Source organism: Rhinatrema bivittatum, chromosome 2 (genome assembly GCF_901001135.1).
Source record: "Rhinatrema bivittatum chromosome 2, aRhiBiv1.1, whole genome shotgun sequence".
NCBI lineage: Eukaryota > Metazoa > Chordata > Amphibia > Gymnophiona > Rhinatrematidae > Rhinatrema > Rhinatrema bivittatum.
Genome location: NC_042616.1, coordinates 265,300,620 through 265,328,521, shown reverse-complemented (window position 1 = coordinate 265,328,521; position 27,902 = coordinate 265,300,620).

Sequence of the window (27,902 nt, the reverse complement as noted above, 5' to 3'; positions counted from 1 at the left end):
TTGAGCGTCCGGTTTTCAACCCGCCGAGCAGTGGGCCGATTTTTAAATTTTTTTTATTTTTAATTATTTTTAACTTTTGGGACCTCCAACTTAATATCGCCATGATATTAAGTCGTAGGGTGCACAGAAAAGCAGTTTTTACTGCTTTTCTGTGCACTTTCCTGGTGCCGGTAGAAATTAATGCCTACCTTTGGGCAGGCATTAATTTCTGAAAGTAAAATGTGCGGCTTGGCTGCACATTTTACTTAGTGAATCGCGCGGGAATACCTAATAGGGCCATCAACATGCATTTGCATGTTGCGGGCGATATTAGTTTTGGGGGGGTTAGACGCGCGTTTTCGACGCGCTATTACCCCTTACTGAATAAGGGGTAAAGCTAGCGCGTCCCAACGCGGGTTAACAGTGCGCTCCACCGGTACATCATATGACCTGGATGCCAGGCTCCAGGTCATATGATGTACCTATGGAGGGTCAGTTTGGCATGCTTTGGGAACTATTGAAATATATGCTGCAAGAGAAATACACAAGGGAGTCAGACAGATACCCTGTGGGCTGGTTTTGAATCTCCCGGGATGATATTTTCCTGCAAGCCGCCCCTATATACATAAGAAATTGCCATGCTGGGTCAGACCAAGAGTCCATCAAGCCCAGCATCCTGTTTCCAAAGGAGGCCAAACCAGGCAACAAGAATCTGGCAATTACCCAAACACTAAGAAGATCCATTGCTACTGATGCAATTAATAGCAGTGGCTATTCCCTAAGTAAACTTGATTAATAGCCGTTAATGGACTTCTCCAAGAATTTATCCAAACCTTTTTTGAACCCAGCTACACTAACTGCACTAACCACATCCTCCGGCAACAAATTCCAGAGCTTCATTGTGCGTTGAGTGAAAAAGAATTTTCTCCGATTAGTCTTAAATGTTCTACTTGCTAACTTCATGGAATGCCCTCTAGTCCTTTTATTATTTGAAAGTGTAAATAACCGATTCACATCTACTCGCTCAAGACCTCTCATGATCTTAAAGACCTCTATCATAATCCCCCCTCAGCCGTCTTTTCTCCAAGCTGAACAACCCTAACCTCTTCAGCCTTTCCTCATAGGTTAGCTGTTCCATCCCCTTTATCATTTTGGTTGCCCTTCTCTGTACCTTCACCATCGCAACTATATCTTTTTTGAGATGCGGCAACCAGAATTGTACACAGTATTCCAGGGGCGGTCTCACCATGGAGCAATATAGAGGCATTATGACATTTTCCATTTTATTAACCATTCCCTTCCTAATAATTCCTAACATTCTGTTTGCGTTTTTGACTGCTGCAGCACACTGAGCCGATGATTTTAAAGTATTATCCACTATGATGCCTAGATCTTTTTCCTGGGTGGTAGCTAATATGGAACCTAACATTGTGTAACTACAGCAAGGATTATTTTTCCCTATATGCAACACCTTGCACTTGTCCACATTAAATTTCATCTGCCATTTGGATGCCCAATCTTTAGTCTTACAAGGTCCTCCTGTAATGTATCACAATCCGCTTGTGCTTTAACTACTCTGAATAAGTTTGTATCATCTGCAAATTTGATAACCTTACTCATCGTATTGCTTTCCAGATCATTTATATATATATTTATATTGAAAAGCAACGGTTCAAGTTCAGATCCCTGAGGCACTCCACTGTTTACCCTTTTTCACTGAGAAAATTGACAATTTAATTCTACTCTCTGTTTCCTCTCTTTTAACCAGTTTGTATTCCACGAAAGGACATCGCCTCCTATCCAATGACTTTTTAGTTTTCTTAGAAGCCTCTCATGATGGACTTTGTCAAACGCCTTCTGAAAATCCAAATACACTATATCTACCGGTTCACCTTTATCCACATGTTTATTAACCCCTTCGAAAAAATGAAGCAGATTTGTTAGGCAAGATTTCCCTTGGGTAAATCCATGTTGACTGTGTTCCATTAAACCATGTCTTTTTATATGCTCTACGATTTTGATCTTGAGAATGGTTTCCACTAGGGATGTGAATCGTGTCCTCGATCGTCTTAACGATCGATTTCGGCTGGGAGGGGGAGGGAATCGTATTGTTGCCGTTTGGGGGGGTAAAATATTGTGAAAAATCGTGAAAAATCGTTAAAAATCGAAAAATCGAAAAACCGGCACATTAAAACCCCCTAAAACCCACCCCCGACCCTTTAAATTAAATCCCCCACCCTCCCGAACCCCCCCCAAATAACTTAAATAACCCACAAGACTGCAGGAGGTCGTTCAGCGAGGCGCCGGAACCCTCGCTGAACGACCTCCTGCAGTCGATCTCCTGCCGGCGCCATTTTCCGTACGAAAACGATTCGCGGCGGGAAATCGCTCCCTGACCCCCGCTGGACCTCCAGGAACTTTTGGCCAGCTTGTGGGGGGCCTCCTGACCCCCACGAGACTTGCCAAAAGTCCAGCGGGGGTCCGGAAGGACCTCCTGCCGTCCAATCTTTTTCGTCTATGGCCGCCGCCATTTTTCGGCGCCATTTTGGAAAATGGCGCCGGCTGAAGACGACAAGATTCAGAGCAGGAGCCCGTTCCGGACCGCCGCTGGACCCGCAGGTTATTTAAGTTATTTGGGGGGGTTCGGGAGGGTGGGGGATTTAATTTAAAGGGTCGGGGGTGGGTTTTAGGGGGTTTTAGTGTGCCGGCTCACGATTCTAACGATTTATAACGATAAATCGTTAGAATCTGTATTGTATTGTGTTCCATAACGGTTTAAGACGATATTAAAATTATCGGACGATAATTTTAATCGTCCTAAAACGATTCACATCCCTAGTTTCCACTATTTTTCCCGGCACTGAAATTAGGCTCACTGGTCTATAGTTACCCGAATCACCCCTGGAACCTTTTTTAAATATTGGGGTTACATTGGCCACCCTCCAGTCTTCAGGTACAATGGATGATTTTACTGATTGGTTACAAATTTTAACTAATAGATCAGAAATTTCATTTTTTAGTTCCTTCAGAACCCTAGGATGCATACCATCCGGTCCAGGTGATTTGCTACTCTTTAGTTTGTCAGCCTGGCCTACTACATCTTCCAGGTTCACAGTGATTCTGTTCAGTTCGTCTGACTCATTACCCCTGAAAACCATCTCCGGAACTGGTATCTCCCCAACATCCTCATTAGTAAACACGGAAGCAATGAATTCATTTAGTCTTTCTGCAATGGCCTTATCTTCCCTAAGAGCCCCTTTAACCCTCTGTCATCTAATGGTCCAACCGGCTCCCTCACAGGTTTCTTGCTTCAGATATATTTTAAAAAGTTTTTATTATGAGTTTTTGCCTCTATGGCCAACTTCAATTCAAATTCTCTCTTCACCTGTCTTATCAATGTTTTACACTTAACTTGACAATGCTTATGTTTTATCCTATTTTCTTCAGATGGATCCTTCTTCCAATTTTTGAAGGATGTTTTTTTGGCTAAAATAGCCTCTTTCACCTCACCTTTTTACCATGACGGTAATTGTTTTGCCTTCCTTCCACTTTTCTTAATGTGTGGAATACATATGGACTGCGCCACTAGGATTGTATTTTTAAACAATGTCCATGCCTGTTGAACACTTTTAGCCTTTGCAGCTGCACCTTTCAGTTTTTTTCTATTTTCCTCATTTTATCAAAGTTTCCCTTTTGAAAGTTTAGTGTTAGAGCTGCAGATTTACTTATTGTCCCCCTTCCAGTTATTAGTTTAAATTTGATCATGTTATGATCACTGTTGCCAAGTGGCCCCACCACCATTACCTCTCTCACCAAATCCTGTGTTCCACTAAGAATTAAACCTAAAATAGCTCCCTGTCTTGTTGGTTCCTGAACCAATTGCTCCATGAAGCAGTCATTTATTACATCCAGGAAATTTATGTCTCTAGCAAGTCCTTATGTTACATTTACCCAGTCAATATTGGGGTAATTGAAATGTCCCATTATTATTGCATTGTAGAGATGTGAATCGGAACCGGAATCGGTTCCGATTCACATCGTTCATTTTTTTTCGTACGGCCCGATCGAGGTTTTGTTTATTGGCTGCGCCCGAGCCGATAAACAAAAAACCCACCCGACCCTTTAAAACTGATCCCTTAGCTTCCCCCACCCTCCCGAACCCCCCCAAAACTTTTTACAAGTACCTGGTGGTCCAGTGGAAGTCCCGGGAGCGATCTCCCGCTCTCGGGCCATCGGCTGCCACTAATAAAAATGGCGCCGATGGCCCTTTGCCCTTACCATGTGACATGGTATCCATGCCATTGGCCGGCCCTGTCACATGGTAGGGGCACTGGATGGCCCGCGCCATTTTTACACAGAGAAAGTTAGCTTCCCTCTTGCATAACCATTGGCCACATTCTAGAAGAGAAAATCAATTACCCCATATGTTTGTTACAGATACTGACACATGCTACCTGCCTGCTGTAAAAGAGAAGTGCAGTCTTACCCTGCTGAAATAGTTACCCTGTAATCCTCTGATAGAGAGACTGGAGTTTCTCCTGTTGCTAGCAGCACAGTTAGGATATGGTAAAGCTTTTTCCCTAATCTTTTCTTTAACTCTGGAAATTTGTAGCAAATAGCTTCAAAATCTTTGTCTTATCTCTCTGAGATCCAACAGAGCAAAAACTGAGGACACTATGGTCATTGTCTGCTCAAAATGCTATTAATGTCATTTTCATCTAAATAAAAAGAAAGAAAAGATGAAGACAATCCATGCAACTGCCAGCTGGGATAGGCTTATCAAAAAGTGTCGAAACAAGATTGATCCTACTACTTCCTTATTCCATCCCCAACTGGCACCACTCTATCTGGATTTGCTTCCCCATAGACTTTAATGGGACTGAACCAAATGAACTGAAAAGGATTCTGATTTTTTGGAGGACTGCACCCATTTGGTTTGGATGACTTGAACCAAATAAAATATTCCGATTCTTCTTGTGGGCCTCCCCACGAGCAGCCTCTCACTTCACTGCAGCTAGATGCTGCTCCTTCTTGCAGCTCAAGTGCTGCTGCCAAGGCCTGCTTCTCCTTGTGGCATACAGCCGCTACCGCCATGGCCTCCTTTGGCCCTTGCCTCCATCCTCCATGTGGCGGGATGCTGCCGATGCCGAGCCTTTCTTCCCATGGCCCAAGGCTGCCGCCATTGCTGCTGCCCTTCCTTCGTGGCCTGGAGGCCACCAACGCCACCTCTCCCAGTGTGGCAGGGGAGCTGCCACTGTTGTCTCATCCGGCAGGGCACCCATTGCCTCTGGTTCTCTGTCTTCTTTGCGGCAAGGATGCCGCCACCATTGCTCCTGCATTGGGCTTCCCCAAGGTTCAATGCCACCTCTCTTCTGCATTTAAAGGGCCCACGGCGGGAAAAGCCCTGCGGCCCTGTTAGATGACGCCACTCTGTGTCTTCTCTTCAGTCCTATAAAAGGGCTCTTCACCAGATCCTCGTCGCCTTCACAAGGAGCTATCTGCTCCTGGATGCTCTGTTCCTGTTCTTCCATCCAGGAAGAAGAGGCTCATCTTCACTCCTTCAAGGTCCTTTGTTCTTTGTGGGAGCTCCCTTGTCACTCCTGGTCTCTCAATGGATCTTGCGTCCTTGTATGTCTCATGTCCAGATGTTCCAGTCTCTTTGGTCCCTGTGTCCAGTTGTTCCTGATTCTCCAGGCCCTGGCTCAGGGAGTTCCAGCCTTGTCTCTTCTTGCTGGATCCAGTCTCTAGATGGCCATCCTGTGAGTTAAGCCTAAATCCATATTTGATCCAGTGTCCTGTTCCTAGTCATTGGAGTCCTGTTCTGTTGGATCCTTCTTTAAGCATTGCCCGGATTCCTCTTTCTTCCTGAGCTTTGGTTCTGTGCTTGTCCCGCTCTCTGCAACCAGCCTCTTCAGGTTGTGTAGGGCGCACAGTGGGACAGCGTGGTCTGCAACAAGCCCATGGGTGGATGTGTAGGGCACGCTGAGGGGAAGTTCCTGCCTGAGTCTTCAAGTGCCTATGCCTTGTCCAAGTCTCCAAGTGCCTGTGTCTCGTCCTTGTTCCAGAGTCATCATCTGTCCTTGTCCTCTGTCCTTCTTGTTGCACCTGCCATTCCTAGGCGGCAGATCTGAAAGGGCTATCTAGTGACCGGAGGGCCAGAGACCAGCATTGCGTTGCTGGGTCTCTCCTGTCTGCCCGTGCTTGGATATGCCTCGCCTGCCACAGCGCATGCCCTGGGTTCTCCTCTGGGCTCGTGCTGTGGTCCAAGAGCACACACTCTGTCCCGAACAAGCGACCGCTCTCCCATGCTCGCAACATAAAAAATTAACTCATTCTGATTAAATTTTACATTCAGATGATCTGAATGCACAGCTCTACTGTATTCATACTAGTATCTTTAGACTTTGCTGAGGATATAAATTATATTTATTCCAAACTGTTGACAGTAGTAACAACAGCTTTATGCATAATAAAGAGATGCCTTAACCAGATAATTTTTAGCAGGACATATTAAGGCTGATATTCAAAAGTCATTCATAGGCTGATGCAATAAAGTGCACTCAATCTGGTGCACAGGTTAACCCGTGGTTGGACATGTGTTTTGGACATGCTAAACTAATATCTGATGCAATAAGGGGATTAACACATCCAAAATACGCATCCAAATGCATAACTAATAGCTCTCAGCGTATGTAAATGCCATGTAGATGAGAATATTAGCTATTACCCCTGATGCAACAAATTGCCATGCACCCGACGTGCACTTTTTAACACGGCAAATTTAACGCCAGACTCTGAGCTGGCGTAAAGTCTTGCTACGCATCAAGGGCTTAACTAGAAGACAAATACTGCTTTTTTGTTGTTCCTCCTACTTAGTATCATGCAATACTAAGATCTACTCCTTGTGATAACTAAAAATTATTAAAAAATGAAATGCTCAATGAGAAAAAATGTTTTGGGACGCACAATATACATGCTCCAGGCCATGTATATTGCGTGTGTATATCGTGCAGGAAAATTAACTGCAGCAGAATAAAACAGACGTTCATATCGAGTGTCTGTTTTCCTAACTTGCGCACATTCATCTCTCCTAGTTGCACTGGAGAAAGTGCAGTGAAGGGGGACCAAAATGATAAGAGGCATGGAACAGCTCCCCTATGAGGAAAGGCTAAAGAGGTTAGGGCTGTTCAGCTTGGAGAAGAGATGGTTGGGAGGGGCGGGATATGATAGAGGTCTACAAAATGATTTACAACTTTTCAGTTTGTCAATCTGGCCTACTACATCTTCCAGATTCACCGTGATTTGGTTCAGTTCTTCTGAATCGTCATCCTTGAAAACTGTCTCCGGAATGGGTATCTCCCAAACATCCTCTTCAGTAAACACTGAAGCAAAGAATTCATTTAGTCTTTTTGCAATGGCCTTATCTTCCCTAAGTGCTCCTTTAACCTCTTGATCAACTAACGGTGCAACCGACTCCCTCACAGGCTTTCTGCTTTGGATATTTTTTTTTAAAGTTTTTATGAGTTTTTGTCTCTATGGCCAACTTCTTTTCAAATTCTCTCTTAGCTTGTCTTAACAATGACTTACATTTAACTTGCCAATGCTTATGCTTATCCTATTTTCTTCTGATGGATCCTTCTTCCAATTTTTGAATGAAGATCTTTTGGCTAAAATAGCCTCTTCCCCTCACTTTTTAACCATGCTGGCAATCTTTTGGCCTTCCTTCCTCCTTTCTTACAGGTAAATTTTAAAAGGAGCACCTGTGCGCCCGTAGATACACTTAATTTTATATTGTGCGTGCAAGTACACACATCATTTAAAATATCCATGCTGTGCGTATATGTGCAGCCTTTACCTACATACTCGCACAAGTGACCCATATGGAGGAGGGGGTAGGGGGAGAGAGAGAGAGAGACACACACACACACACAATCTGACACTTTATATTTCTCCCACTGTGAGAAGGGCATTTTCAACTCGGTAGGTTTTGGGGAGTTGGTGTTACAAGGGACTATAGACCATTACGCCCTAGGTAGACCAATGTAACACTGCCCCCCGCCCCCCCCCCCCAAAAAAAAAAACCCACCCTGAGTTGAAAGTGCCCCTCTTACAGTGGGCGATATATAGAGTGTCAGACTGTCTTTCCAACAGAATCTTTCACTCTCTCAGTCCCCCCTCCCCCCCCGGGTGTGCCTCACATCTGCCCTTTTCTCTTCCTTATTCTTGATGTGCACACAGGTATGTATGTGTATACTTCCCAGCTTCTTAAAATTTGTGTTGCTCACACATGGCCCACATGTATGTTTTTGAGGCCATTTTTGCATGAGCAATTCTTTCAAAATATATCTGTACTAGCTGTTAAGCCCGTAACAACGGGCTACATTAACATTTTTTTTTCGGTCCATTTCCTTCCCCCTCATTCTCCCTCACCCTCTAGTCTCCCTCCTACCTCCCCCTCCCCCCTCCTCCCACTCTCTCCTCCCCTCACTCTCTCCTCCCTCCCCTCTCCCCTCAGTCACTCTCTCCTCCCTCCCCTCTCCCCTCAGTCACTCTCTCCTCCCTCCCCCCTCCCCTCAGTCACTCCCCCTCTCTCAATCCCCTCCCCTCCCCTCTCAGCTTATTCACAACCTCTTCGGATGGCGCAGACGGAAGATCTCCGGGGGAGGTCTCTCCCTCCCTTGCACGCGCGCCGCCGCCGCTACTGCTACTGCTCCTCGCCGTACCTTTTTTGTTACAGGCAAGCTCTGACCGACGTGCTGCCCGTGCATGCGCAGTAGAATTGCTCTCTACTGTGCATTTGCGGCACATTGGTCAAGCTTCATTTATCTAGTAGATATATATGGAATACATCTGGACTGTGCTTTTAAGATGGTATTTTTTTTTAACAATAAACATCTCTGTTGCACACTCTTAACCTTTGTAGCTGCACCTTTCAGTTTTCTTAAACTATTTTTGTCATTTTATCAAAGTTTCCCTTTTGAAGTTTTAATGCTAGAGCTGTGGATTTACTTACTGTCCCCCTTCCATTCAAATTTGATCATATTATGATCACTATTGCCAAATGACCCCACCACCATTACCACTTTCACCAAATCCTGTGCTCCACTGAGAATTAGATCTAAAATTGCTACCTCTGTCATCATTTCCTGAACCAATTGCTCCATAAAACTGTCATCTATTCAATCCAGAAACTTTAGCTCTCTAGCATGTCATGATGTTACACTTATTCAGTCAATACTGGGATAATTGAAATCTCCCATTATTACTGCACTACCAATTTGGTTAGCTTCCCTAATTTCTCTTAGCATTTCACTGTCCATCTCATCATTTTGGCCAGGTGGATGGTAGTATACTCCTATTGCTATACTCTTTCCCAACACACAAGGGATTTCTACCCATAAAGATTCCATTGTGCATTTAGTCTCTTGCAGGATCTTTATCCTGTTGGACTCTATGCCATCCTGGACATAAAGCACCATCCCGCCACCAACTTGCTCCTCTCTATCATCCTCTTTTCACCATGTCTCTGAGATGACAATTAAGTCTGTGTCATCATTCACTGCTGTACACTCTAATTCTCCCATCTTACTTCTTAGAATTCTGGCATTAGTGCCAGCTGCCTGGTTCTACCATTGTTAAGGTGGAGCCTATCTCTTTGGAAAAGACTCCTCCTTCCCGAAAAGGTTCCTCAGTTCCTTATAAAACTGGATCCCTCTTCCTTGGACCATCGTCTTATCCATGAATTGCAACACCGGAGCTCTGTCTGGCTCTGGATGTCTGTGCATGGAACAGGGGCATTTCAGAGAGGTTTAACCCTGAAGGTTCTGGATTTCAGCTTTCTACCTAAGAGCCTTATTTTCCAATATCGCATTAGGGGGCGTTACCAATGCAAATGAGGCTTCTTTCGTGCAGTGGGGAAACATCGTGTGCGGCGATGTTTTCGCCATTCGCGAAAACATTAGCGCCGCACGCGATGTTTTCCCGGTTCCATTTATCGCGGTGCACGAGAGAGAGAGAGAGAGAGAGAGAGAGAGAGAGAGAGAGAGAGAGAGAGAGCTAGGAGGAGTAGAGAGAGAGAGAGAGGAGAGAGAGAGGAGGAGAGATGAGAGAGAGAGAGAGAGGGAGAGAGAGAGAGAGAGGAGAGAGAGAGAGATAGAGAGAGAGAGAGGACGAGAGAGAGAGAGAGAGAGGAGCCTGACTATAGTGCCTATGCCCTACATAGGTATTGGAATCCCTATGGGAGGGGCTACCTACTAACTCGGGGTGGTGGATTAGGTATTGAGCGTCGGGGTTGGGGCCAACTGTTTGCATTCCACATGAGACCTCGGAACAGAACAGTGGTCTCTAGTGCAGATTTGCTGGCCAATCTGAAGTGAGGACGACTTCACACCAAGAAGTGCCGTTTTGGGCAACGTTCTCTCTACCTAGCTTGATGGACCACTCTACCTGGGCAACAACATGCTAGGTGGAGAGGAATGTTGTGCTCAAGATCTCCGCTTGGAAGTGAGCGTCCATCAAACTCCGGACGGCCAGCACATCTGCACTTAGACCGGACCACTGTTCTGTCCGTAGGTCTCATGTGGAATGCAAAAGTGGCCCCCAACCCCCGACGCTCATACCTAATCCCCACCCCGAGTTAGTAGGTAGCCCTCCCATAGGGATTCCAATACCTATGTAGGGCATAGGCACTATAGTAAGGCTCTCTCTCTTCTCTCTCTCTCTCTCTCTGCTCTCTCTCTCTCTCTCTCTCTCTCTCTTCTCTCTCTCCTCTCTCTCTCTCTCTCCTCCGTCTCTCGCTCCTCTCTCTCCTCCTCTCTCTCTCTCTCTCTCTCTCTCTCTCTCTCTCTCTCTCTCTCTCTCTCTCTCTCTCTCTCAACGCGATTCGCGAATTTATTGCACGCGGTAAAGTGCTTTGAAAATGAGGCCCTAAATTTGGCTTCCAGAACCTCCCTCCCAAATTTTTCTTTGTCCTTAATACCCAAATGTATCACAAGAGCTGGCTCCTCCCCAGCACTGCTAAAATCCTGTCTAGGTAATGCGTGAGGTCTGCCAACTTTGCACAAGGTGGGCATGTTGCCATGTGATCCTCAGGTGTCTATATTCCTAACAATCAAATCACTATCTATGATAGCCGACCTAACCCTTCCCTCCTTGAGAGACACATCCTTGGTACAAGAGGACAATGCATCACCTGGAGAGCAGGTCCTTGTTACAGGATCATTTTCTGCCATACTAGGCTAATGCTATCTGACCAGGGGACCTTCCTCCTCCAAGGCAGCACCAGGGTTGCCAGACTGGTGTTTGGACTTGGCTGCTATGTCCCTGAAGATCTAATTTATATACCTCTCTGTCTGCTTCAGGTCCTCCAGATCTTCCACTCTAGCCTTCAGAGATCGGACTCATTCTCTGAGAGATAGGAGCTCTTTGACTGGGTGTACACATACAATTTCTTAGCGGTGGGTAAAAAATCATACATGTGCACTCGATACAAAAGACTGGAAGGCCCTCCCTCTTGCTGCTGGACTGCTGCCTTTATCATAATTTTGTTCAGTTCCTAGGTAAGTTTAGGTTCTTATAGGATTAGGAATGTGTTCAATTAGGGACCTTTAAATTTATTAGTGTATTCACTGTGTATCTGGTAGTGACCTACAAGGGGATAATTAAACACTTGATAAGGCCTAGGGCAATTCTGAGTTTAAGTTAAAAGGCTGATTTTTTATTATTTTTTTTGTGTGTGTGAAAATGTCACCTGCCTATAAATCAAATGATGTGCTAGGAGTGGGTGGGAGGGAGGGAAAGACAAACACACAAACTCCTGTTTTTTGTCTACATTCTGACTAGCTGTTAATAAAAACACACAAACTCCTGGATTTTGCCTGCCTTCTGACTAACTATTAATATAAACACAACAAACACCTGTTTTTTTGCATGCCTTCTGACTAGCTATTTAATATAGATACACAAACACACTAAAAAATATACCCCGATAGTTTACTTTTCTCCAAAACCTTTAAGTTGTAAATTTCCCCAAGCAGTACTTACTGATTCTCTTCAGCTACCAGTAAAGTGATCCTCTCCCCTCAGTACTCCCACTGAATTAGGAACACTGGGAGCAGTAACAGCAAGACCCCTAAGATGGTATGTAAGGGGAACGGCAGATAGATAAGACTGAAACCAATTAAGAATTGTGCCAGCTTGGCACAGTGCTTATTGCTTAAGTGGTTTCAGTTTTATGTATCTGATGGAAGACAAAGAGTATAGATTGACCAAGTCAGCTCTGACTGGTACTCTATACAGACCAGTGTCCGCAGGGCTTACCCCTCTCTGTGCTACTATTTAATATCTAACTAGCCCCAATTTGCCAGCTCCTGTCTGCCTCTGTGATGGTTTCTGTATAAATGCTGATGATATACAATTCTATATTTCGTTGGCATCTTCATACTAATTTCCATCTGTTTGACATCCATCAAGGGCTGGCTTACACACAATAAGCTAGCCCTTAATTTGTCAAAAAACGGAGATTCTGGTCTTGTGTCAATTACAATTCCTTTATCTATCAAGGTAGGCAGCACTGAAGTACAGATTGTTTCACAGACAAGAAGTTTTGGATTACAATTGAATCTAAATTGTCATTTGTCCTTTAGATAAAGGCCATAGTCAAATCTGGCTTTTACAAATTATGTTTGGTGCATTACCTAGAGTCATTAGTGCAACCAGCAGACTTTCACTCTGTTAATATAATATATTATTATTATATTATATTATATTATTATTTATTATATATTATTTATTTATTATTTTTATTATTATTATTATTTATTGCTGCAGGACACTTGAGACTTTCTCACTTATACGTTATAATTTTTATGCTCAATAAGACCTGTCAACTTAATTGTTTAAGTCTTTTTTTTTTTTTTTTCTCCTTTATCTTTTGGTCATCAATGTTACGTTATTGTTAAATTTTGAACTTATGTACACTGTTCCAAGTTTCATAACCTTGTTCTATGTAATGCCTTTTGGCAATTTTCATGTTCTGTTTCAATGTAAACCGATGTGATCTTTATTTCATATAGGAACACCGGTATATAAAAATCTAAAAATAAATAAATAAATTAAGATATCTTTTATTCCTACTTATTAAATTTTATCTTCTATTATTATTATTGTTTGTAATTTTCTTTTGTTGTATTTTTGCTATGTTAACCACTGTGAAGGCTACGCCGAGACAACGGTATATAAACACAAATAAACCTTAAACCTTAATTAAACCTTTGAAAATTAGCTGCAAAGTGTGTGCATAACAAAGTCCATGCATGCGTTCCAATGAAGGGAGCTAGTCAAAATTACCCGTGTTGTGTATACATAGTTGCAATGCCTATGAAATTGAGCCTGGGCATCAGGAAATGTCTCATATGAGGCAGGATTGTTTTTTTTAAATTTAGGTTCATATACATTTGGCAGTTCAATCCCAGCCCATTTACTGTGTTCCTTACAAAGTCAACTCTGTTTTAGAACTTGTAAACTTTCCATGTAAAGATGAATTTTGCAGAAGATTACAGTAGTATGTCATGCTTTCAGATATTCTGCATCTGGGTATGGGCCAGAAAAGGTGTGAAAGTAGTTTTGATGGATCTGTGTTCAAATTTAATTTGATTTACAGAGTTTATTTCAGGAATTATCTTTTGAGAAAAATGTTATTTTTCAATTTTATCATTTATATATCACTTTTCACCGAGGTGCTTTACAACTTAGTTGTTTGCAGGTACCAGAAAGAGCTTCCAATCTAAGGCCTACAGGCACTAAGCTGTGATATGTTATCTCAAGAAGAGACCCACTATCCTGGAGGGTGTTGTTGTGATAGTGAGGCCCCTCTCCCAAAAAAGCATTGTGTCTGTATGGTGCATTCTTTTGTCTTGCGGGCAAACACCATAGGACAAAAGAACATGGTACACAGCCCTTTAACATGATGGCAGCCCCCCTCCAGGCCCCCTCTATTTTGGAAAATGGTGCCAACTGAGCTGGGTTCAAGGGTGCACCTGGCACCTACATGGGATCCATTTGAAGATTCAGGAGTAGGAGGTTGGGGACCTCAACCCTAATTATTTTATTTTCAGGCTTTCAGAGAGAAGAGGGGCGGGTATGGCCAGGAAGGGCCAGAAAACTATCTTTGACTTGGAGGGGGGTGGGGGAGCAGGACTCTAATTTGTATGTTTTAAGCTTTGGGGGCAGTGGGGGTGCTGGGGCCATGATGGTCTTGGGGGGAGGGAGCTGTCACCACACTCTTACATGTTTAAATGTTTTACATTTTGGTGGTGTCGGGGCTCCCTCGACTGGCAGCTCCGGGTTGAGACGGGGATCAGCACTGACCTCCACTCAACCTCCCTGTTTGACCATGCAATTTTTTTATTTTAGCTGGCTCTTTTAATGTGAGGTAGGAGCCTCTGGACCCATGTTCAGGTCCTGGGCCTCCCGCCTCATATTTACCACTTTTCCAAAAGGTGTAGGTGTTTTATTGCGGCTGACTTCTTTCTCAGATGGCCGCGATAAAATATGTGCATAGGTTTGCCTATGAATGACCTTCTTTGCATATATTTGCATTATTTATGCATGCAAATCGCACACAAAGAAGGTCATTGTAATAGGGGTGGGAACCTGGGCGGGAAGATGCAAAATATCACATATATTGCACAATATTATCAAGCTAGTGCTATGTTGCAGAATATACACGATATAATGCATGTTAGAGCCCTACTGTGGCTTGATGCATCTCTCTGTAAGTGAGGAACTGAGACAATGGAAGATAGAATGACTTGCCCATGGTCACAAGGAATGACAGTGGGAAAGCTGCAGATTATTTATAATATCCTAAAACATGTTGACTCTCAGAATAAACCAAAGTAGAAGAAGGGGGAATTATATAGAAAGACTCATCTTCTGTGTTTCTGCTCTAGTACAACCTCTGAGCAATTTATTATGGATTATTATATTATTCCAGATGTAAAGTCTTTTATTTTTATAAAGAAATTTGGAATTTTATACTATCTGCAGTTTTTGGATGTCTGCCATGCCAAGGGGTTTGTGATGCTGAATGGGTATACTTAGCGCTGAACCATTTTCAATTATTCTTCATGCCTTAGAGAGACATTTTGTTTTGCCTGTATTATGTAAAGTACCCTGTCTATTATTTTACAAGCAATAAACATAAACAGTTTTGTGTGTGGGGTTTTTTTTAAAGCTACAAATTCCTGTGGGCAATGTGTAAACAATCTAAGAGTCCCTACTGCAAGCTCCTTTGCTTTGCATGTAGCTCTCCATAACATTTCCCATATGTTTACACAGAAATCTGCAACTTTTCAGTAATCTGCTGCTAACTCTGTACTTCACAAACACATAAATCTGAAGACTCCACATAACAGGGGCCATAAATATAAAGCAGTCAAACAGGCACAGGCACCTCACAGCAGGATGAATGAAAGAAAAAGTATTTATTGAAGTTCCATAAAAGAACAGCTGACACTGTGGCCCCACTAGGGCCCCTCATTGGGGTGTAAATATGCAGCAACCATTTCCTGCTGTCATCTTGTAAATATGCTACAGCGCTCAGGAAACCTACTAAGGGATTTGAACATCTGGGCTAATTAGCTGCAGTGGTGGCAGTTGAGGTTCACTGTGGACAGATTTATGGCAGTGCACTTGTCCACAGTGTGGACACATGGCGCACAACCGCACATGACTATGAATAAACAAAAAACATACATGAAAGAGGACACTATAGGAGGAACTAAATAAGTATATCAGTTGAGTTTGTGGTGGCCTGGTTAAGTAGGTGTTGAAACAGAGGGATAAAGATGAAACCCACGCATTGAATACGTCTCTTAACAAGTCACACTTGGAGTATGGAATAAGGATCTGGACAGCTATACACGTCTTTACACGAGCAGGTTGAACAAGGATGGGAAAAAAATGCAAAAGGTTAATGAAAGTGATATGTAGAAGTGTGCTGAAGGAACATATGGGCCAAAGCAGAAACAACTATGGAAGAATGTAATTACCCTATGTACATACATCATCAGACTCTTCAAAGCCGGATCATTTTCTTCCCCAGTACAGTAAACAAAACAAAATAGTGTAGCCCCCTCTTTGGGTGACTCCCAGGATTTAGGAGCACGCAACATTCCCCAGGGCCCTTGTATCTCCTGGATCTCCTTTCCCCCCTCTCTCTGGCACAGTTCAAAACTTCGCAGTAGGCCACTGGAGTGCCAGGGTTCTTTTGGCGGAAAGGAGGTCAAGCCTCCAGGGTACAAGGCTCATGAGGACGAGAACCCTGGAACAGTCTCAGAACATACACGCATTTGTTCAGATGTACTCACCCCTTGTTGGCTCTGCTGGCCTGTCCTTGAAAGTAGCAGGCTGGGCACTTGAAGTGGTGTTCAAATAAAAATTTACTGTACTTAGGAAAATTTGATCAGATTTCAAAATCACCAATAAAATGCTCAAAAGTCTCTTGGTACAGTACAAAAGAATGATTCAAGTGCCTTAGTTCATGCTCTCCCTAAACTCTGGGTCAATGTCCCTTCCTGCTGCCAGGAAAAGTAGGAAAACAGTCCTTTTGAGCGGGTAGGAATGTGATGGTAAAAGATTCCTCCCAACAAAAATAGAAAAACAAACTCCTCAAAATCAGTCCTCATTTAACTTGATCACAGGGCAAAGTAATACCCTGTCCTATTTCTCTCCGGCCTGGGTGACTTTCCTCCTGAACTAGGAGCAGGTCAAGGCAAAATCCGACTCACTCAAAAAGTCAAAAACTTTCTCTTCTCTTTCTCCTCTCTTAAGGAAAGGGTCCCTCAAGGTCCATGAGGGCACTCGCAAGAACACAGCCCTTGTCACTCAATTGCTGCAGGCTGTAGGGCCTAGAAGAAAAAAAAATCAACACTTCTCTCCTTCCAAAAACTATTAACTACAACCACACTCTGCACATGCTCAACCTGGTTTTTATACTGCAGAGTTTACCAATCCCAGCACCGTGGGTGAGGGAAAAACCCTAGGCTGATCTGATTTGTGTTATTTGTTTAATATGCTCCTTGTTATACCTTTTGCTTAATTGTTAAGAACTTTGATTTTGATGATTTTATTTTTGTAATCTCCTAGCCTCAGGTACAAAAATTTTAGATTGTAAGCCCTTTTAGGGGATAGTGAATTACCTATTGTACCTTATTGTAAACCGATGTGATATCTCTTTTTGAAATGAACATCGGTATATAAAAATCGTAAATAAATAAATAAATAAATAAATCTAGAAAGTGCCAAAGTTCTTCCTAGATTTATCCAGGAATAAAGTACCCTTACAGTATTATAACCCCTGGATGGGATAGAGCCCTCAGATTGCACCCAGCGGCAGATCGGAAGAGAGATGAACCATATTTGCTCTCAGTTCTCCACAGATAGCTTTATTCCTTTGAGTTCCCGGGCTCCCTATAAGGGGAAGTTTAGCTCCAAGGCCCTTTTGTATATACAAGCCCCTTTCTTAAGTCTCTATCCATAGCATTAGAAGTCTCTACAGTGGTAGCAACATTTTATGTCTTTATGCGCAGCATTAGAAGTCTCTATATTTATAGGAGCAAAAATCACTCCAAAAAAGAATGTGGTTTCCAACCTCTTCACTGATAGCTGACAATGTAAGTGCAGATTCTTTACAGCTCTGAGATTCTAAATAAAGTTGATGAACAATAATGCAGAAGAAAAATTAATAAATTTGTGATCTCACTCTTCTAGCAAAGTCTCTGAATTCTGTCTAGAAGTCCAATTCCTTACTATTTGGCTCCTTTCAGGGACTCAAATTCATCCAATTTTTTCCCACTGTGGAGTGGTTAGAATAGAGTCCCAAATAGTGATTAGAACGTAAGTCCCAGTTGATCATGTCTTTCCTGAGCTCTTCTTAAACATGTTAGATCTCCTTCTGAAAGTACCTGTGCACACTCTCCCTTCAAGTGCAGCGCATTTGAATCAGCAGCAACAAAACTCTTCCCCAATAACTTTAACTTCTTCCCTCTAGAAACGGCCAGGAATCCTTTTCTGCTCAGGCTCTTCCAAGGTAAAAGACAACTTTCCTCCCAGTAGATTGGAAATTTAGTCCCGGGTACCAAGGGCACTCAACGCAAGTGGAATGAAAATAGACTTTGACATGAAAAGGGGAAAAGCAAAACAGAGAAAGGAAGGGTGGAAAAACTTCCCGAGCCTCCAAACAGGAAATAATCACTGAAGCTAGATAATTCAAAATTGAAAGTCCTCTGCATTGGCTCACCGGACAGCTCTACCCCCACCTCTTGATGTAACCTTACACAGAGACGCTCCAATCCTCTGTGAAGGGGGTACCAAGGCTCTCACAGGGAAAGTCTACAAAAATTGGCTTAAAAGAATAAAAATCAATGATAAAGGGGTCAGTACTGTCCAACTGACCTAGAGAGGAAAAAACCATGCAACTCCTCTAAAACAATGTAGGAAAATTAAGAGACAGGCGAGACAGAGAACTCCTGTCCTCTGAAAGGATAACTGAAAACCCACAACCTAAGATGGTGCTTAAGAACATAAGAACATGCCATACTGGGTCAGACCAAGGGTCCATCAAGCCCAGCATCCTGTTTCCAACAGTGGCCAAACCAGGCCACAAGAACCTGGCAAGTACCCAAAAACTAAGTCTATCCCATGTTACTATTGCTAGTAATAGCAGTGGCTATTTTCCAAGTCAAGTTAATTAATAGCAGGTAATGGACTTCTCCTCCAAGAACTTATCCAATCCTTTTTTAAACACAGCTACACTAACTGCACTAACAACATCCTCTGGCAACAAATTCCAGAGTTTAATTGTGCATTGAGTAAAAAAGAACTTTCTCCGATTAGTTTTAAATGTGCCACATGCTAACTTCATGGAGTGCCCCCTAGTTTTTCTATTATCTGAAAGTAAATAACCGATTCACATCTACCCGTTCTAGACCTCTCATGATTTTAAACACCTCTATCATATGCCCCCTCAGCCGTCTCTTCTCCAAGCTGAAAAGTCCTAACCTCTTTAGTCTTTCCTCATAGGGGAGCTGTTCCATTCCCCTTATTTTGGTAGCCCTTCTCTGTACCTTCTCCATCGCAATTATATCTTTTTTGAGATGCGGCGACCAGAATTGTACACAGTACACCATGTATTGTACATAGTACACCACACAGTTGTTTTGTATTGTACAAGGTACACCACAGTACACCATGGAGCAATACAGAGGCATTATGACATTTTCCGTTTTATTCACCATTCCCTTTCTAATAATTCCCAACACTCTGTTTGCTTTTTTGACTGCCGCAGCACATTGAACCGATGATTTCAATGTGTTATCCACTATGACGCCTAGATCTCTTTCTTGGGTTGTAGCACCTGATATGGAACCTAACATTCTGTAACTATAGCAGAGGTTATTTTTCCCTATATGCATCACCTTGCACTTATCCACATTAAATTTCATCTGCCATTTTGATGCCCAATTTTCCAGTCTCACAAGGTCTTCCTGCAATTTATCATAATCTGCTTGTGATTTAACTACTCTGAACAATTTTGTATCATCTGCAAATCTGATTATCTCACTCGTCATATTTCTTTCCAGATCATGTATAAATATATTGAAAAGTATGGGTCCCAATACAGATCCCTGAGGCACTCCACTGCCCACTCCCTTCCACTGAGAAAATTGTCCATTTAATCCTACTCTCTGTTTCCTGTCTTTTAGCCAGTTTGCAATCCACGAAAGGACATCGCCACCAACCCATGACTTTTTACTTTTCCTAGAAGCCTCTCATGAGGAACTTTGTCAAATGCCTTCTGAAAATCCAAGTATACTACATCTACCGGTTCACCTTTATCCACATGTTTGTTTATTTATTTATTTATTTATTTATTTATTTATTTAATCTTTATTAAATTTCTTAAACATTTTACAATGAAAAAAGAAATAGGAATATTTGGCTTACATAACACATAATACCATCCCAAGAAATTATTTATAAAGAAAACAAATTATTTGTAAACACAAATATAGTCCACATTAGTGGGAGGACTTATTACAATAAAATATTTATAAAGAAAATACCAATAAACATGGTTAATGCGGATTTAAATATATTTGACCAATACTTCCATTAGAGTTGTTAAAAACTTCTTATCCTTCTTTATCACCAAGAAAAATGTCTAAATGAGCTGGCTCAAGGAAAACAAACTTGTTTTTGTTATACATAATCAAGCATCTACAAGGGAATTTGAGAAAGAATGTAGCCCCAATGGCTAACACTCTCTTTCTCAACGCAAGAAATTGTTTTCTTCTTACTTGGGTATTTTTTGAGACGTCAGGAAACACCTGTATTAGTTGTCCACAAAATTTAAATTCTTTATTTCTAAAGTATTTTTGCATAACAAGGTTTTTTTCCTGTTCTAAACTAAAAGCAACAATTAATGTTGCTCGTGTTTGTATATCGTCTACAGACGCCTCTAAAAAAGCTGTTAAACTAGGACTTTGATTTACCATGATGTCAATGCCCCCTTCAGGGGCTAATTCAGATCTTTTCTGTCTAGATAAATAATACATTTTAGAAATCAATAATTCTTTAGATATCCCAAGAATCTCTTTCACATATTTCCTGAACAATTCCTGTGCAGACAAAGCCTTGTACTTGGAAAGTTCAGGAAACGTAAATTTTTATTTCTCATATTATTCTCTAAATTTTCCAATTGCCTATAAAAATCAAAGAGTCTTTGATAAAGGCAGTCCCAGTAGTTTGCAAAGAAGAAATTTGTGAATTAGATATGGTATTCGCTGTTTCCAATAAATCTATTCTTTTTCCTTGGTCTTCCAGCTCCTTTTTTAATTCCACAACTGTTACAGAAGATTGAGAAATGGAGTGGGATAGTTTCCTCTCCATATTTTTAACCGCTCTCCAGACATCTACCAGAGTGATATTTTCTGGTTCAGGAATCTCTGATAGATCCTGCTCTTTTCCCAGGGCAGGATCTAATTCACTCCTCCCAGGAGCTACTATCTTCACTCCGCTTCCTCCTGAACTTGAATCTGGTACTTTAGTTGTTAATTCAGTCGTACTAGGGACAGTTTCACATACACCGTCCCTAATACTTCCATTGGGTATGGAGGATTGGTCCTGAGCAGGACTAGCGGAGGCCCCCGAAATTGTAGATGTATCAAATAAAACCTCACATGAGGCTTGACTCACCCTCCTGATGTGGGAGTCCATCGGGCTCTTAACTTCTTTGGCTACTGGGGTTGATGCGGCGATCTTCATCTTTCTTTTCTTCCCCATCTGCTGCGCTCAGGTCTGGCCGGCAAAAATCGCTGCCAGGGGCGCGCCCCTTTGGCGCGCGGCTTCGGCTGCGCGCCGGTGGCTGCGCGCCGCTGCTCCTGCACTTATGTAGAGCAGTTTCCTCTTCCGGATCACCACAGAAGGTAGGGACCAAGTGTTCTCGCCGCCACAATCAGTCCTTCCCGCTCCAAATGCTCACCAGTGCGATCTCTCCGCAGGGGGAATGCCTCCGATGTTAATCCACTGCTCCTGCACTTATGTAGAGCAGCTTCCTCTTCTGGATCACCACAGAAGGTAGGGACCAGGTGTTCTCACCGCCACAATCAGTCCTTCCCGCTCCAAACGCTCACCAGCGCGATCTCTCCACAGGGGGAATGCCTCCCATCCACATGTTTATTAACTCCTTCAAAAAGGTGAAGCAGATTTGTGAGGCAAGACTTGTCTTGGGTAAAGCCATGCTGACTTTGTTCCATTTAACCATGTCTTTCTATATGTTCTGTGATTTTGATGTTTAGAACACTTTCCACTATTTTTCTGGCACTGAAGTCAGGCTAACCGGTCTGTAGTTTCCCGGATCGCCCCGGAGCCCTTTTTAAATATTGGGGTTACATTACTCGGCCGCTGCTTCATGGTCAAAAATCACTAAAAAAGTGGCTGACATTACCTGCCCACTATCTACTAAAATCTTACAATCTAACTTAGACAACAGAAAACCTTGATACACACCTGAACTAAAAACCATCAAAAGAGAACTCAGAAGGAGAGAACACCTTTGGCGCAAAAACCCTTCTTCAAGTAACCTGACGGCTTACAAATCCATAATGCACCAATACAGGATAGCCATCCTCAGCACGAAAAGAAACTTCTATTCTCATAAAATCCATCACTTTATCTTCGACCCGAAAGCTTTATTTTCTCTGGTTTCTTCTCTCACCAAGCCTTCACATGCAGCTGTTCTGGATGAACAAGCTGCAAGCAAAGCAACCGAAATAGCCACTTACTTCAAAAAGAAAATCTCAAACCTCATTGCCCCGCTCATGAATAACAATCTAACTCTCCCTCCACCCCCCTTTATTTCATCTGCACTTCCGAATACAAAACTTGAAATATTCGAGCCTACCTCATCATTGGAGATAGAAAGCATTCTCAAAAAGATCAAACCAGCATCTCACCCTCTGGACTCGATCCCATCCAATCTACTCATCTCCATACCTAGTACCATTTCAAAACATATTGCAGAGATCATAAATTGTTCCTTATCACAGGGTCATGTCCCTGACCCCCTTAAACTGGCTATCCTTAAACCTTTGTTGAAAAAGCCTAATCTATCACCAGACGACCCAGCTAATTTCCGCCCTATTGCAAACCTTCCATTCCTCGCCAAAATATTGGAAAGAATAGTAAATCAGCAACTCACAGAATTCTTGAACAACAACAAAATCCTCTCCCCTCAGTACGGATTCAGGAAATCCCGTAACACTGAATCCCTCTTAATCACACTTTCAGACACCATTCTCATGGGTCTGGACAAAAAACAACCTTGTCTTCTCATTCTCCTCGACCTTTCTGCAGCTTTCGACACGGTGAACCATGCCTTTCTCTTAGATCGATTATCGGACATTGGCATCAAAGGCACCACCCTTAGCTGGTTCAGGTCGTTCCTTCAAAACAGGACTTACAAGGTCAAAATCAACGACAAAGTGTCCGATCCCGTCTGCTCCACTTTGGGTGTACCACAAGGTTCCTCCTTATCCCCAACCCTCTTCAACATCTACCTGCTCCCACTCTGCCAACTCCTTTCCAAACTAAATCTTATTTATTTTCTGTACGCAGACGATGTACAAATCCTCCTACCAATCACGGATTCATTAAACAAAACCCTTGATTTCTGGGATACCTGCCTTAAGTCTATAAACAGCCTTCTATCAAGCCTCAACTTGATCCTGAACTCTAACAAAACAGAACTCCTACTCATCTCTCACAACGGAAATATCTCACGGCCCAACCTTCATTCCTCAACCCTACCGACCTTCTCCCCCCAAGTCAGAAATCTAGGTGTCATAATGGATAAACAACTGAGCTTCAAAAGTTTCATCAACAACACAACTAAGGACTGCTTTTACAAACTTCAAGTATTAAAACGATTGAGACCTCTACTCCACTTCCATGACTTCCGCACAATCCTCCAGGCAACCATCTTCTCAAAAATAGATTACTGTAACTCTCTTCTGATCGGCCTACCTATCAACACTATCAAACCATTACAGATGTTGCAAAATGCAGCAGCCAGAATTCTTACTAGGACCAAAAAAAGGGACCACATTACTCCCATCCTGATGAATCTCTACTGGCTCCCTATCAAATTCAGAATCTTGTACAAAGCACTCACCATTACCCACAAAGTTCTCTACAACATCACCTCGCTAGAACTCAATATCCCTCTCCAACCACGCTTACCATCCAGGCCGGTAAGAGCAGCTTATAGAGACACCCTCCAGGTCCCCCCATTAAAAAACTCACTAAGAAAGAGAGCCTTCTCAGCATTTGGACCTACACAATGGAATTCTCTTCCACCAGACCTTCGGCTTGAACACTGCCCTGTCACATTTAAGAAAAGACTCAAAACCTGGCTGTTCAAGCAGGCCTTTGCTTAAATCAGATGCCAGATGAATTAAATCAGTTCATTCACTAGTAGGCCATTGTCTCTTACCTGCCCTCTCTCTTTATTGTCGAACGCTATATGTCCATCCATAGTCCCATCCCCAAGATTCCTTTGCCAATTTCCTCTGTCTCAAACCTAATCTTCACCCTTACTAGCATTTTTACATAGTTTTACGAGTTACACCCTCTGTTTGTTCATCAGTTTTCATGATCCTAGTTCTGTATTCCTTTGTTCAATGTAATTTGCACTCTATGAGGCACTGTTTTCTGTTACAATGTAAACCGCATTGATTTGTAACTTCTTACAAGAAATTTGGTATATAAAACTGTTAAATAAATAAATAAATAAATTAGCTATCCTCCAGTCTTCAGGTACAATGGATGATTTTAATGATAGATTACAAATGTTTACTAACAGGTCTGAAATTTCATTTTTTAGTTCCTTCAGAACTCTGGGGTGTATACCATCCGGTCCAGGCGATTTACTACTCTTCAGTTTGTCAATCAGGTCTACCACATCTTCTAGATTCACCGTGATTTGATTCAGTCCATCTGAATCATTACCCATGAAATCTTCTCCAGTACGGGTACCTCGCCAACATCCTCTTCAATAACCACCGAACCAAAGAAATCATTTAATCTTTCCGCGATGGCCTTATCTTCTCTAAGTGCCTCTTTAACCCCTCAATCATATAACGGTCCAACTGACTCCCTCACAGGCTTTCTGCTTTGGATATATTTTTTAAAGTTTATACTGTGAGATTTTGCCTCTACGGCCAACTTCTTTTCAAATTCTCTCTTAGCCTGTCTTATCTATGTCTTACATTTAACTTGCCAATGTTTATGCATTATCCTATTTTCTTCTGTTGGATCCTTCTTCCAATTTTTGAATGAAGATCTTTTGGCTAAAATAGCTTCTTTCACCTCCCCTTGGTGGTGATAAGCTGCTAGAGCATACCATCTGCAGTCTCCCACATGAGGGAGCAAAAATACAAGTCTTTCATCACTAAATCTCTCTGAACCTCCCCAGCTAGTTAGCGTACTCCTTCTGGTAAGGAAACCAAGGGTTCCTTACAATATTATTTGCTCAGGCTAAAGAGGAAAAAGATTGCAAACATTGGTGCTCATTACAGTGGTTGAATTAGCACAAACTTGAAATCTGTAGACACCAGCAGCATTATCAAGGCTTCAAGCATTGCTATTGTTCATTAGGGATGTGAATCGTTTTTTGACAATTTAAAATATCGTCCGATATATTTTAAAATCGTCAAAAATCGTTAGGGCCACGATACAATACCAATTCCCCCGATTTATCGTTAAAAAAATCGTAAATCGGGGGAAGGGGGAAGGGGGAGGGCAGGAAAACCGGCACACTAAAACCCCCTAAAACCCACCCCCGACCCTTTAAATTAAATCCCCCACCCCCCCGAACCCCCCCCCCCCCCCAAATGCTTTAAATTACCTGGGGATCCAGCGGTGGTCCAGAACGGCGGCGGTCCGGAACGGCCCCCTCAATTGAATCCTTTTGTCTTCAGCCAGTGCCATTTTGCAAAATGGCCACCGCAAAATGGCGGCGGCCATAGACAAAAACGATTCGACGCAGGAGGTCGTTCCGGACCCCCGCTGGACTTTTGGCAAGTCTTGTGGGGGGTCAGGAGGCCCCCCCAAGCTGGCCAAAAGTTTCTGGGAGTCTAGCGGGGTTCAGGAAGCGATTTCTTGCCGCAAATCGTTTTCCGTACGGAAAATGGCGCCGGCAGGAGATCGACTGCAGGAGGTCGTTCAGCGGCGGTCCGGAACCCCCGCTGAATGACCTCCTGCAGTCGATCTCCTGCCGGCGCCATTTTCCGTACGGAAAACGATTCGCGGCAAGAAATCGCTTCCTGAACCCCGCTGGACTCCCAGAAACTTTTGGCCAGCTTGGGGGGGCCTCCTGACCCCCACAAGACTTGCCAAAAGTCCAGCGGGGGTCCGGAATGACCTCCTACGTCGAATCGTTTTTGTCTATGGCCGCTGCCATTTTGCGGAGGCCATTTTGCAAAATGGCGCTGGCTGAAGACAAAGGGATTCAATTGAGGGGGCCGTTCCGGACCGCCGCCGTTCTGGACCACCGCTGGATCCCCAGGTAATTTAAAGCATTGGGGGGGGGGGGGGTTCGGGAGGGTGGGGGATTTAATTTAAAGGGTCGGGGGTGGGTTTTAGGGGGTTGGCTCACGATTTTAACGATTTTTCACGATATTTGTAAAACCCAAACGGCAACAATACGATTCCCTCCCCCTCCCAGCCAAAATCGATCGATAAGACGATCGAGGACACGATTCACATCTCCATTGTTCATTTATTCACATCTCAGTCCCAACTTTCAACTCGAAAATGCAGTTTAAGGCAGTGAACACATTATAGGTAAGTTGTAACAAGGGCAGTATGAGTAACACACTTGTCTCTGGCTCAGACATCTATTTGGGGGAGCATAGTCTTAATACTGTAAATATTAGCATTTGTTAATGAAAATTTCATTTATTTGTCATAAGTTATTCAAAAGAGGAAGTGATACAAATTTTTAAATTTGCTCTTTAGAAGCAGCAGTGTCTAGTTATGGCTCTGGGTAATATACTAACTGCTTTATGGATAATGCTTTTGTTCTAAAGAATTTGGATTTCAGTATTATTACTAGGATTATTTATCATTTCTAAAGCACTAGTAGACATATACAGTAGAGATGTGAATCGGAACCGGAATCGGTTCGGATTCCGGTTCCGATTCACATGTGAGTTTTTTTTCATTGGGCCCCGATCGTGGTTTTGTTTATCGGATGCGCCCGAGCCGATAAACAAAAAACCCACCCCGACCGTTTAAAACTAATACCTTAGCTTCCCCCACCCTCCCAACCCCCCAAAAAAAACATTTTACAGGTACCTGGTGGTCCAGTGGGGGTCCCTGGAGTGATCTCCTGCTCCCGGGCCGTCAGCTGCCACTAATCAAAATGGTGCTGATGGCCCTTTGCCCTTACCATGTGACAGGGTATCTGTGCCATTGGCTGGACCCTGCACATGGTAGAAGCACTGGATGGCCAGCACCATCTTGTGCTCCTACCATGTGACGGGGGCTGACCAATGGCATCAGTAGCCCTTGTGACATAGTAAGGGCAAAGGCTATCGGCGCCATTTTGATTACTGGCAGCCAATGGCCTGAGTGCAGGAGATCGCTCCCGGACCCTCGCTGGACCACCAGGAGCTTTTGGCAAGTCTTGGGGGACCCTCCTGACCCCCACAAGACTTGCCAAAAGTCCAGCGGGGGTCCGGGAGCGACCTCCTGCACTCGGACCGTCGGCTGCCTGTATTCAAAATGGTGCCAATAGCCTTTGCCCTTACTATGTCACAGGGGCTACCGGTGCCATTGGCCAGCCCCTGTCACATGGTAGGAGCAGAAGATGGCACTGGCCATTCAGTGCTCCTACCATGTGACAGGGTCCGGCCAATGGCACGGATACCCTGTCACATGGTAAGGGCAAAGGGCCATCGGTGCCATTTTGATTAGTGGCAGCCAACAGCCCGGGAGCAGGAGATCACTCCAGGGACCCCCACTGGACCACCAGGAACCTGGGGGGTCGGGAGGGTGGGGGAAGCTAAGGGATTAGTTATAAAGGGTCGGGGTGGGTTTAGGGGTTATTTTTGTGTGCCGTTTTTCCCGCCCTCCCCCAAAACAATAAGAGAACCCCACGATCAATATCGTGGGGTTTTCCTATCATTTTGGGGGAGCCCCCGATTTCTGATGATTTTGAAAATATCGTCTGATATTTTCAATCGTCCGAAGCCCAATTCACATCCCTAATATACAGCTCTGTACAGATACACATAAGAGACAGATCCTGCTCCACAGAACTTGCAATCTAGTCAAGACAAACATACATGGCAAACAAG